Source organism: Vipera ursinii, assembly GCF_947247035.1.
Source record: "Vipera ursinii genome assembly, chromosome: 5".
Classification (NCBI taxonomy): domain Eukaryota; kingdom Metazoa; phylum Chordata; class Lepidosauria; order Squamata; family Viperidae; genus Vipera; species Vipera ursinii.
This window is the reverse complement of record NC_139518.1, coordinates 65,847,040-65,859,553: the sequence shown is the minus strand read 5'-3', so window position 1 is coordinate 65,859,553 and position 12,514 is coordinate 65,847,040.

Sequence of the window (12,514 nt, the reverse complement as noted above, 5' to 3'; positions counted from 1 at the left end):
TACATTTGTATTAACATATATAATTGATAAATGTAAAGAACGTGCCCCAGGGGTAGCCATTGTGTCATTGCTTCCATCCAGGAGTTAAACTTCTAGCAAAGGAGGCTTTTATCCCTTCTCCCAAAAGCTTAATATTTACAGTAAATATTACACACAAGCCAAGATGGGAGCAACCCACAATCTATATCCATTTCAGACTAGTCTAGAGAAAACAATGCTCTGCAAATCCATCAATTTTTGTTCTCTTTGCCCTTGGCACTATCTACTGAATATGGTGTTCCTTTTTCTTACTGATCATTTTTTTGGGGGGGGGATGGGGAGCCAGTTTAGTGACAAACGGACCAGTCTATATTGGATTTAAAAAAAAATACAACTTACCCCTTAAGGCAGACATGTCAAACACAAGGCCCGGGGGCCAGATACGGCCCGCGAAGTGGTTTCATGTGGCCCGCGAAGCCATCCTGGAAACAGTGAGGGAACTGCCCCCACTGCCTTGGCCCTGGCCCAGAGACCCTCCTTCTGCCAGAGACCCTCAGATCTGTCCCACTCCTACCCAGGCCCCCACAGGCACCCTTGATGCGAATGATGTAGAGCTGGCCACGCCCACCCAGTAGGCCATACGCACTCTAGCCACGCCCACCCAGTAGGCCACGCCCACCCTGGCTATACCCACCCGGCCCCCTGAGGGCAACCGCAATGCTGATGCGGCCCTCAATGAAATTGAGTTTGACACCCCTGCCTTAAGGGTTCAAGTCATGTACCCATCACCATCTGAACTTCAGAAGACTGCTGAAAAAGAAGAGTCAAAGAAACCTAATGTTGACCCTTGTCCTTCCCTGACCTTTTTTCAGTCAGGTATCCTCTGCTCGTCTTCTGGCACAGAATATACTAGCAGATGAGGCCCGTCTTTACTCGAGATACAGCAGAACAGAGTTCCTTCTTTCTCAAGCCAAGGTTCTAATCTGAATCTACTTTCCACAATTTATTATAGAAGGAGCTTCTTGTCTTATATGTATCCACCCAAACCCTACAATCTTTATCCAAAACGCTTCTGAGGCTCTTTTTCAGGAGGGCCAAAAAAAAAAAAAAGCCCAGAAAGAAAGGGTTTTTTTCAATAGTGGCATTGTTTGTGTAGTAATTTCTCCCCAGAAAGTTTCTTATGGAACCAACAAAATGTCTCCTTAATATTGTAAAAAAAATTATTTAAGGGTGGCTCTGCTAGTTTTATTGTGATTTTATTACTATTACATTACTGTATTATAACAGGCTTTTTTTCACTGTTGTTTTTGTATGTTGTTCTTAACTCAGCCATGCTGCTGGTATAAATGTTTCCTGTATAAGCCAGGAAACTAAGTTTGCAAGGGCAATCAAGGAACCAACCAATCAGAAAAACAATAGGCGTAAAAATCAGTTACTTAAAATCTGAAGTAACATGTAATCTGACCTTAGAAATCCATGTCCTAGCTGCATAATACTTTCTCTTCAGAGACAGTCCACGTCTCTATTGAATCCTCATTTTCATTATGTGAACACCTTTATCTTAAGCACATCTTGTCAGTTCGTGCTATTGATTTGTCTCACCTTAAAGTATTTAGTTGGCGAATACTTTGGAATGGTACTCATGTTTTCCCGTCGTGCTTAATTATTTCATGCTATTTAAGTAATTTCATGTACTACAGAGATTACAGGTCTCTATCAATGAACTTCAGCAGCAATCCTAACATCAATTTACTTATTTTTCCCTCCTGTTGGTTTCAGTGGAATACACACAACACTATTTTAGCACTAATTAATTGTCAAGGTTGGTGGGGGAAAAACCTTTAGGAGGTAAATGGGTTTTAAATTTCATTCCCCTGGTTCTGTTCATCGGTTAGGATTCTTAGTAAAGCCTCACTACTTCTAAAAATAGAGGAAGGGAAGAAAACCACAATGTTCATGTGAATATTAGCACATTGCAGAGAGAGTTTCATTATGTAGTGAAGTCATCAGATTATAAAAGTAAAGGTTTCCCCTGTCCAGTCATGTCTGATTCTAGGGCCTGGTGTTCATCTTCATTTCTTAGCTGAGGGAGCCAGCATTGTCTGAAGACATTTCTGTGGTCATGTGGCCAGGATGACTAATACCACTTTACAAATCAAGGGTTAGCCATTGATATGGCATGAGATGAAGAAACCAGATTTTTCTTACATAACAAAGATAAATTTCCATGCTACATGGGAAGATTTTTAAAATTTCATAGGTTTTTGCTGTTAATTTATATTATATACCTTAATTGTGCTCTATATTTTAATAGCATGCTGTATTTGCATAAAGTCCAAAGACAAATTTTAAAGGTGGTTTTTTAAATTACCATTCTATTTTGCCAGTATATTTCAACACACATCAATCAGGTCTTGAGTTGTAAAATGGGGCAAAATTTCGCTTAACAAAAGATATCTCACTTAAAAACAGAAATTTTGGGCTGAGTTGTGGTGTTAGTACTAGGCTGCATTAACAGAGGGATAGAATCAAGATCACATGAAGTATTAATACCACTTTACAATGCCTTGGTAAGGCCACACTTGGAATACTGCATCCAGTTTTGGTCACCATGATGTAAAAAAGATGTTGAGACTCTAGAAAGAGTACAGAGAAGAGCAACAAAGATGATTAGGGGACTGGAGGCTAAAACATATAAGGAATGGTTGCTGGAATTGGGTATGTCTAGTTTAATGAAGAGAAGGACTAGGGGTGACATGATAGCAGTGTTCCAATATCTCAGGGGCTGCCACAAAGAAGAGGGAGTCAAGCTATCCTCCAAACCACCTGAAGCCAGGACAAGAAGCAAAGGATGGAAACTAATCAAGGAGAGAAGCAACCTAGAACTAAGGAGAAACTTCCTGACAGTTAGAACAATTAACCAGTGGAACTCCTTGCCTACAGAAGCTGTGAATGTTCCAACACTGGAAGTTTTTAAGAAGAAACTGGACAGCCATTTGTCTGAAATGGTATAGGGTTTCCTGCCTTAGCAGGGGGTTGGACTAGATGACCTCCAAGGTCCCTTCCAACTACTTATTATTATTATTATTATTATTATTATTATTATTATTATTATTATTATTATTATTATTATTATTATTATATGGCGAGATGCATGGAATGCTGTTATCTTCCTACCAAAGTGATACCTATTTATCTACTCACATTTGCATGCTTTAGAACTACTGGGTGGGCAGGTGCTGAGGCAGGTAACAGGAGCTCACCCAATTGTGTGTCACTTGGGTCTCGAACCTGGGCTATTGACTTTATAGCCAACAGTCCTGCATCTTAATCGCTGAGACATTTGTACCCCTCTTACAGATTATACTAAACTCGATATGAGAAGTTACACATGTCTTATTTCTGTGATACTCTACTGATTCAGCGAAACAAAGCTAGAATCTAGCTCTCTAGCTGATTTGGTCTGTAAGGTAGAGATGGAAAAATCTATGGATCTCCAAATGTTCCCCAACATCTATTTATAGGCTCAGATAGGTGAGGGTTGCTGATGACAAATATTGGAAGAAGCAATTATAAAAATGGTGCAATAAGAGATGTAGAATAGCAATACCAAAGAATCACAGGCGCCCAGTTTATACTCTGAATTTGCCATGAGGTCAAGTTCAAATTTCAATTTAATTGTTCATGTCTTATTCAAGGGCTTTCAGATTATTCCTTGGTAAAATAGACCAGACATAGCAGTTCCTTTCATTTGACTTTTTAAAAGGTTCAACCTACTCCCTATGATTCAACTGCTCTTTTCCTTGTGTCAAAATGTCTTTATCTCAGTTGTGTCTTCAATAGAAAAGTTAAATTCCTTTGTCTCATAACTTCAAAGTAAAGACATATTTGAACTTGACTTTTGATGATTGCATGGACAAACCATGATATAAGCAAATTCAATAGGCACTGCCACCAGTTATAGGCAGTCCTTGGAAGGGATAAAAACTATGAGACAAATTAGGCAATACCAAGAGTCAGTCCCAATTTTTGGACACTCTATTCCAAGCCCCTCCAAGAGTTATCACCGAGTTGTTGTTTTTAAATGTTAAAGAGAGTGAATAATTGATAATAACATTATTAGTTAAATGCATTAAATACATTGTGTTAAATTAAATCAATGGGGGGGAGGGATAAGAAATTGCATTAACATACAAACACAGTACATTCCCAGCTTGCTTTTTGTTTCTTCAGCAGAAACCACACTAAGGTCCTGTTTAATTTTCGACAAGCAATTCAGAAGAAACAGAAGCGAAAGAAAGCAATTTAGCTCAGAGTTGCTGCATAGGTGACAAGGCTGATACATAGACTTTTCTTTTTGTTTTAAAATTAGAATGGAACTTCTTCATTAAGGCCATTCTACACATTTTAAGATAATGGGGAGAATTATTCATCTGACAGCAACTGATCATTATATCCTGATTCTACTGTCACACCCTATTGGGTCATCTTGTCAACTGATCTCTAGAGAAGAACTGGAGGTGGTAATTAATTCAGAATGAGGGTCCTGCTATTCCTCAATATTTCCACTGATTTGAATAAACCTCCCAAGATTTTACAATGCTTACAGAAACACTGTCAAATATGACCTATAAATTTAATTTACAATATATGTTTTTTTCTGATAACTTGTATTACAAATAGCTTCCAGATTCCACTCTCAGATCACTAGGTTTTTTTCCCAACCCTCTGATTTGACCCGTATGTGCAATCATGACTGAAAATCATTACAGACTAATTCACCAAAATTAGATTACCAAAACTGGATAAAGATGTTCAAAGGAATATACCTTTAAGATTTCGCTATTAAAATGGTGTTCTCTAATAAAGCTTCATAAAGAAGGTGGTGCATTGGTCTGGAATTTGGATGAAGGATTCATGGAAAGATAGAGAAAACTCTCAAATTTAACTTAGATGGAGGACTTTTCAGGATACTGTTTTATTAGAAAAACTACTTATTACTCCAAACTTGAAAGCATCTAATTTAATTTAAAAAAAATGTAACACTATTCCTTCAATCTGGCCTTTTCTAGTTTAGATTGCAATATTGATTCTCTTCGGTATTCTCTCCCTGCAGCACTTCTTTTTACTGAACCTATATCCGTTGGTAAAATTGTTCAGTTGGGTATATCACTGTATAATAACCATTGTATTTCCTAAGAGGTGGGTTACAGAATGGGTTTATCATTTTCTGCCTTGCAGGAGACATCCAGCATGTCATCAAGTAATATTGAATGTTCTTGCTCGGTCACCTGGAGCACTGAAGCGATATAATATTTTTAACATGTGCTGCACCCAAAGTGTCTATGTCCTTCTCTTCATTTTGTTTGAAATCAATTCTGTTGATTTTTTTAAAAGAGTAAAATAAGACCATTGAATAAGCTGAAGTTTGGGGCTGTGGTCAAATTCTGTCTGATTTTAGCTTCCTGTCAAATTACAGAACTGACAGTATAGCAATATTGTGCCTTGTTCCTCAATGCAATTCGCAAGTAGTCAATATTACATTAATTCTCTATGCTTGCTGTTATCCAGTTCATATATTGAGGCTATAGTAATATGTATTTATACTCTATATAACTCTCATTAATAACTGGGTAATCAGAACAGAATCTCCAAAATGCAAAATTAAGTTAAGACATGGCATCGGACCTTCGCTCCTTCCGGCGCGGGCTGAAGACCCACTTATTTGAACTAGCTGGTCTGGCCTGATGGGGAATGTTAGGGTTTTTAATGGGTCTTTTATTGCTTTTATTGTTATTGTAATTTTAATTGGGCATTTGTTTAATTCCTTTTTAATTTTTGTATTGTTATTTATATATGCCCTGTTAACCGCCCTGAGTCCTTCGGGAGAAGGGCGATATACAAATTTAATAAATAAATAAATAAATAAATGAATGAATGAATAAATAAATAAATAAATAAATAAATAAATAAATAAATAAATAAATAAATTGTGGTAACCTTGTTAGAGGGCAAGAGAAGAAGGGGACGACAGAGAATGAGGTTGCTAGATGGAGTCACTGAAGCAGTAGGCATGAGCATAAATCGACTCCAGAAGATGGCAGAGGACAGGAAGGCCTGGAGAAACATTGTCCATGGGATCGCGATGGGTCGGACACAACTTCGCAACTCACAACAACAACAACCTTGCTAGAAAGACCAAAGTAAGCCACAAAGTGAAGTGTTTTTTTTTCCCAGAGTCATGAACTCAGTACCCTAAGTGCTTTCTTTAAGGAGCACAGTAACTTACATGGTTAGGACACTGGCTTCACAAACAGCAAGCTTGTGTTCAAGAGCCAAGTGCTACCTTGGGATGAGTTGAGCTCCCGTCCTTCACTCCAGCTCCTACCGTAAACTCAAAAGGAGTCCCCAACTGAGCATCTCCCAGGGCAACCATGATATCACTGGGTATTCCATACATACATACATACATACATACATACATACATATATATATATATATATATATATATATATATATATATATATATATATATAATTTTTTAACATAATCACCTTAATATTAGGTAAACAGCATGTTGTCTAGGTTTATATTTAAAAAACAATCAATAACAATTAGTTTCTATAATTCTATAGTCCACATAGTAGCTTTGCTTGATTTTCTCTTCTTCCAATAATATTCTCTTTTGCCAACCGTGCATTAATACAGTTCTTATTATTTTGATAAATAACAATTAAATACAGACATTTTCTAATATTTCTGCAAATAATAACTACATCAATATAAAGCTTATTTTCTAACTGATCATCCCTCATCATAGATCCTGTTTACAAAATTCTAGTTTAAGTTTGTTTTCCACACAATGTTCAAAACATTCTTTTTTTTATTGAAAAGTTTTAACATACATTTTATCTTTAACAGTCCCCCCTCCCCCTCCCCTACCCCTCCCTCCCTACCCCTCTCCCCCTCCCCCCCGACTTCCCAGAGCTAAGTACAAGGTATAAAAGCAAAAAAAAAATCATAAACATCCATATGCTAACAACCATAAACTCTAAAATCTATCACTCTCTAGCTCATATAGGATAACTACAAACACTATTAATATTAAATATATATAAAAAAAGGAAAAAAGAAAAAGGAAAGGAAGACTTATTCAAATGCTACATGAAACTTTTTAGTCCCATATTTGTTCTGGATATACTCAATCCATTTTCTCCACTCCATAATATAACGTTCTTGCGAGTGATCTTTCAAATAAGCCGAAATCTTTGCCATCTCTGCCAGGTCAGAAACCTTTAAAGTCCATTCTTCTATAGTCGGCAGTTCCTCCTTCTTCCAATACTGACCTATTAAGAGTCTTGCTGCCGTAATTAAATTCAACATCAGCTTAGTGTCCACAACCGTAGCATCTGTAATTATTCCCAACAAAAAAAGTTGCGGACAAAACTTTATCCTTTGCTTGAAAATCTTCTGCATATTCCACCAAATTTTTATCCAAAAGGTCTTAACCTTTTTACAAGTCCACCATATGTGAAAATATGTTGCATCTTCATCGCCACACCTCCAGCATTTGGGCTGATAATTCGGATGCATACTTGCAAGCTTTTTAGGATCTAGATGCCATCTATAAAAACATTTTATAAAAGTTCTCTCTTAAGTTTTGAGCTTGTGTAAATTTTACGTCAAAACATTCTTATGTCAATGCTGCTAACATCAAATGTTATCGCTTGACAAGAGATGAAGAAGTAGCCATTTCATATGTTAAACTTGTGTATTGCTTAAGACTAGTGTATTGCTTTAGTTTAAGGTTAGGAGGGGGGATGAGTAGGAATGCACCTTCAAGGCCATTTCTCTCACTAAGAAGATAAGGCTTTGGCGGGTCTTCCAAAGGAAGGGAAACTGATTCTTTAAATTAATTGGAGAATATGATTAATGACAAAATTGGTAAGGTGGAGAATTGTGTTTAATATATTGTGCAAGGGACGGAGATTTCAGATTCCAGCTTCCTTCAAGCAAGCATTTGCCGGTGTATTAGGCTAATAAAGGACTTTTAAGGTAAACAATGCCTCAGAGTCCCTTGAAAAGCCCATACATCGGAAACTTGACATCTTACTGATTGAGATTTTCTCAAAGTTAATTACACTTAAGTATTTCCTTATACAGGCCATCCCAACACTTTTACCTTTCTCATGTCATAAAAAAAAGGTGGGGAAGAAAACGAAATAAGAAGATAGTATACTACTTAAAATACATATCTCTCTTAGGCTAATGTACATTTATATCCAGGATTTTTCTCTTCTTTTTAACCATATTCAAACATATGTTTAATCTTGGTATCACTGGCTATTCCTTTCAATCTAGAAGTGCCCGGATACTCCCAAAACCAGTGTGAAGCGAGCATTTTCCTTGGCACCTTCTAAGTTCCATACCCCTCGTGATTTGTTTAATTACGTTAATTTTTAAAAGAATCTGTGATAACCAGAGTATCAGTTTATTTCTAAATATACCACCTAGTTATATATTCAAAATAAAAATAGTCAGTGCCCTAACATGCTTTGGCTTTCCAATATTTTGTTTGGAAATGTTTGAATCTACCTAGAAATAAAGTACAGCTAAAATGAAGTTGTACAAGGCACTCTGAAAGTTAGAGGGAGTAATTGACAAGTAAACCAGGGCATGGTAATAAGTGTTTTGTAAACTACCATCCGTAAAATGGCACTCATATTATGAGAGTGCCCACAACATGCTTTTAAAATGAGTTGTTTAAGCCGAAGTCTGTATATAGTTGATTACTTTTGATGAATGACTGCAGCATTTAATGAAGAATATGAGAGTTTCTAAATATGAGGAAGAACATTATTTGCTTTGTTCAAAAGTGAATCATGGGAGAAAGGAGACATAAAAAACAAAGAAATGTGAATAAAAGTATAAGGACTGCAACAGAGTGCCATAGAACTCTGTGGAGTTACACTCCTGGGAAGTATAAAAACTGTGGAATTACGATGTGAAAGAAGCTTTGAGAGGAAAAAAAATGCAGATAAAAAAACAATTGCTGCAAAAGTTAGGATAAGGAAAAGATATCCTATAATGTATATTGGAGGGGAAAAATAATTGCAAAGAATAAAATCAGAGATAGCAAGGGATTATAATTATTAAAAGAGACAAACAAAATGCAAATAATCTTGATGGAAATTAAAAAAAATCCTTTGGAAGTAGATAAAGATGTCTAAACAAAAAGCCTACTGTAGAAATGAAGAAACCTAATTATTAATTTAGAAACAGCAAATGATTAAACAGTCTTAATATACATGTTAGAAGGTAAAAACATTCCCCGAGCCTGGTCACACATCAACCCCAACCATCTATGATCCACCAGCAACCTAATAACAAATATACAAAAACACATACATTTTTTCATATTTATGAGGCTGACGGTTGTCAAATACAATAAAAGAGGTTCATGGTGGAAACAAATTGCACATGAAAATAAATGTAATTTTTATCAAACAGTTCAACAATGAGCAGAGAGTAAGCCAATGATGTTAATTAAAGCGCATGGAAGATAGTGATATTGTTAGTGTGTTGGTACATGAATGTCATTACATCACATCAATTTTTATGATGTAATGCAGAGTGTAGATATGGATGTTATTGAAGATCAATGTGTTTAACTGAGAAAATGGAAAATTGCAAGTTATACATACATGACAAAGAGTGAGAATGAATTTTTTAAATGTGCAGATGAGGTAGGAAGTAGGTAATATATGGGTTTGATGCATGGAATGAAGGAAGAGGCAAAGCTAGAATGTGCTTTTGTGCACTTCCTTGTGTGGAAGTAAAAAATGGGTCCCTCCAGAAAAATATAAAAGGAAATTGAATGAAGTGGGAATAGGACATTTAATATGTGCATGTGATAAAACAAATAGAAAATAACTCAGTCGTGAATGGAGAAATGAATGAATGTGGATTAAATACAAAAATGAATAATAGTTGGAAAGACATACACAGAATAAACAAAGAAACATTGGGAGCTATTGCTTTAGGCTGTACAAAAAAAGCATTTCTGAGAAAAGATAACCATCAGCCTAGCCGTAAAGTTTTTTTTTAAAAAAAGAAGTTTGTGTTTTGCTTTGACTGACTGCCACAAGGGGAAAATAAATATATCAAGGCTTGACACCCCTGCTATGGACTCCATTCATGAACCTGCTCTCAACTGATGCATACAATTGCTTCTTCCTTTCTCTTTGTGCTGTCCACAAAGCTATCAAATGCACATTTTGCACACAGAATCAATATCCTCAACTCTCTTCCGTGGGATTTTTTTTTTATCGTTCCCCACATATAGGGTTGGCATTGTAAGATAGCACTAAATACAGATTTTCAAACACAGTGGAGAACATCAAGTTGTTTCTCTGTCTTAGTCATAAAGAAACATTCACACTGACTTCCGGTGGCTCCGCCGGCGCTGGAGACAGCCTTCCCGGGCTGCCCGCGGCTCAGCTGTGTGATTTTCGCCCGAAACAGCGCCGATCAGCTGTTCGGGCGAATTTGAAGCCCCCTCCTCGGGAGAAGAGGAGGGGGTGAGCTCCCAGGTAGGGGTAGAGTTCTCCAGGGCTGCCTGAGCTTTGAGCTTGGGCGGCTGAAGGATTGAACTCCCCCGTAGCCTGGGTTGCTCCCAGCTGGCCAGCGTCTCTGCTCTGGATTTTATGGAGCAGAGCCAGGCGTCTGTGACCATCCCTGCCTGAAGGAAAGACTATGAAAGGAAAAGAGCAGGCAGAGCGGTACAAGAGGGAAAGATGAAGAGGATTATTTTATTCTACTCTCGAGCTTGATGGACTTTTTCTAAAACTTAAAGTGAAAGTGCGTCACAACTGTAAGTAAAAGATGGCGGCTAAACCTCCTCCTAAAACTTTCCGGAGTGCAGGAAATTCTCCGGTGCAACAACATTCATTATTGCAGGCGCTGCATTCTTCTGATGTATTGACATTGAAGGATCTTGAAAAGCATACCCAGTTAATTTTGGAATCAATGGGTGTTAAATTTCTACAGATGGAGGAGAAATTGCAGAAATTGGAGGAGAGAATGGAAGAGAGGATGGAACAGAAATTTAGAGAGATGAAGGTAGACATTTTGACTTCAGTGCATAAAGTAGCTGTATGTGTGGAAGATCTGGAGGAAAAAGTGGAAGATTTGACTCAAAAGAATGCTATATTAGAAGCAAAAGTATTGGAAATTGAAGAGTTAAAAGACAAAATGGATAACGAACTGAGTCTGGCTCAATTTTACCAGATGCAGTTTGCTGTTAGAATTAGAGGTTTAAAAGAGAATATTAAGGAAGACCTAAAGCAGCTGGTCTCAGAGGCTTTTGAGGTGGTATTGAATCAGCCAGCATCTGAAATAAAACAAGGCATGGACAAAGTGTTTCGTGTGAACTCGTGGATTGCTAAACAGAGAAAGCTGCCTAGAGATGTGGTGGTTTATTTTTTAAAAAGGGAAATTAGAGATGAAGTTATACAAGCTGCCTATGATACTAAAGTTGTGATTGCTGATCAAGAAGTTCTGGTTTTAAAAGAAATTCCTCCAAAGATTTTAAAGAGAAGGAAGGACTTTATATTTCTTGTGCAAGAGCTTAAGCAACGAGATATAAGGTTCAGATGGGAGATTCCACTTGGCTTGAGCTTGACGTATGAAGGCAAAAGGTATTGTTTGGTTACTGTGAAGCAAGCGCGTGATTTTTACAACAATGTTTTAAAAGTAATCCCATCAATACTTTCGGAAGATGCAGAGGGATCTGGAGAAGGAGAATATCAAGAGGATGAAGATGGACAAACAGATGAGAAGGGTGTAGGAGGAGATCAAGCCATAAATCTTTTGGATGACCCTAGAGAACAGAGAGTGACGCGTGCTGCTTTAAAACGTTCAAAGAAGATTAAAAAATAAGACTTGCAGAAATCTATGGAACTTCTATAATGTACTTACAGCTAAGCAGTGGACAATGGACTAAATTTACTAAATACTTACAGTTAAGCAGTGGAACTAATGGATTAAATTTACTACAGAGGAAATGGAAGAAAGCTTTATGGGCTAATGTGGGTTAATTTGTGTAAGAATTATCTATTATAGACTATTTTGGTTAGAGAGTGATTAGGATAATAGGGATAGGTGTTTGTGGTGTGTAAATGAGAATTTGTTTAGTAAATAGACAATTGTGGAAGAATGTAGACAGTGGAGGAAGGTTTTCTGTTTTTTTTTTCTTTTTTAACATGAATGACGCTAGTTTTTTTTTATCTTAGTTTTCTATATATATTTAATATTATTGAGGATTGGTTTATTTTATATAAGCTAGAGAGTGATGGATTTTAGAGTTTATAGTTGTTAGTATATGATTGTTTATGATTGTTTTTTTTAGATATATACCTTGTATTTAGCTCTGGGAAGTCAGGGGGGGTAGGGGGGAGGGGGGGAAGTAGGGGGGAAGGAGGGTGGGAAAGGGGGGAGTTAGGGGGGGGAGGGGGAGGGGGGAGGTAGGGGGGG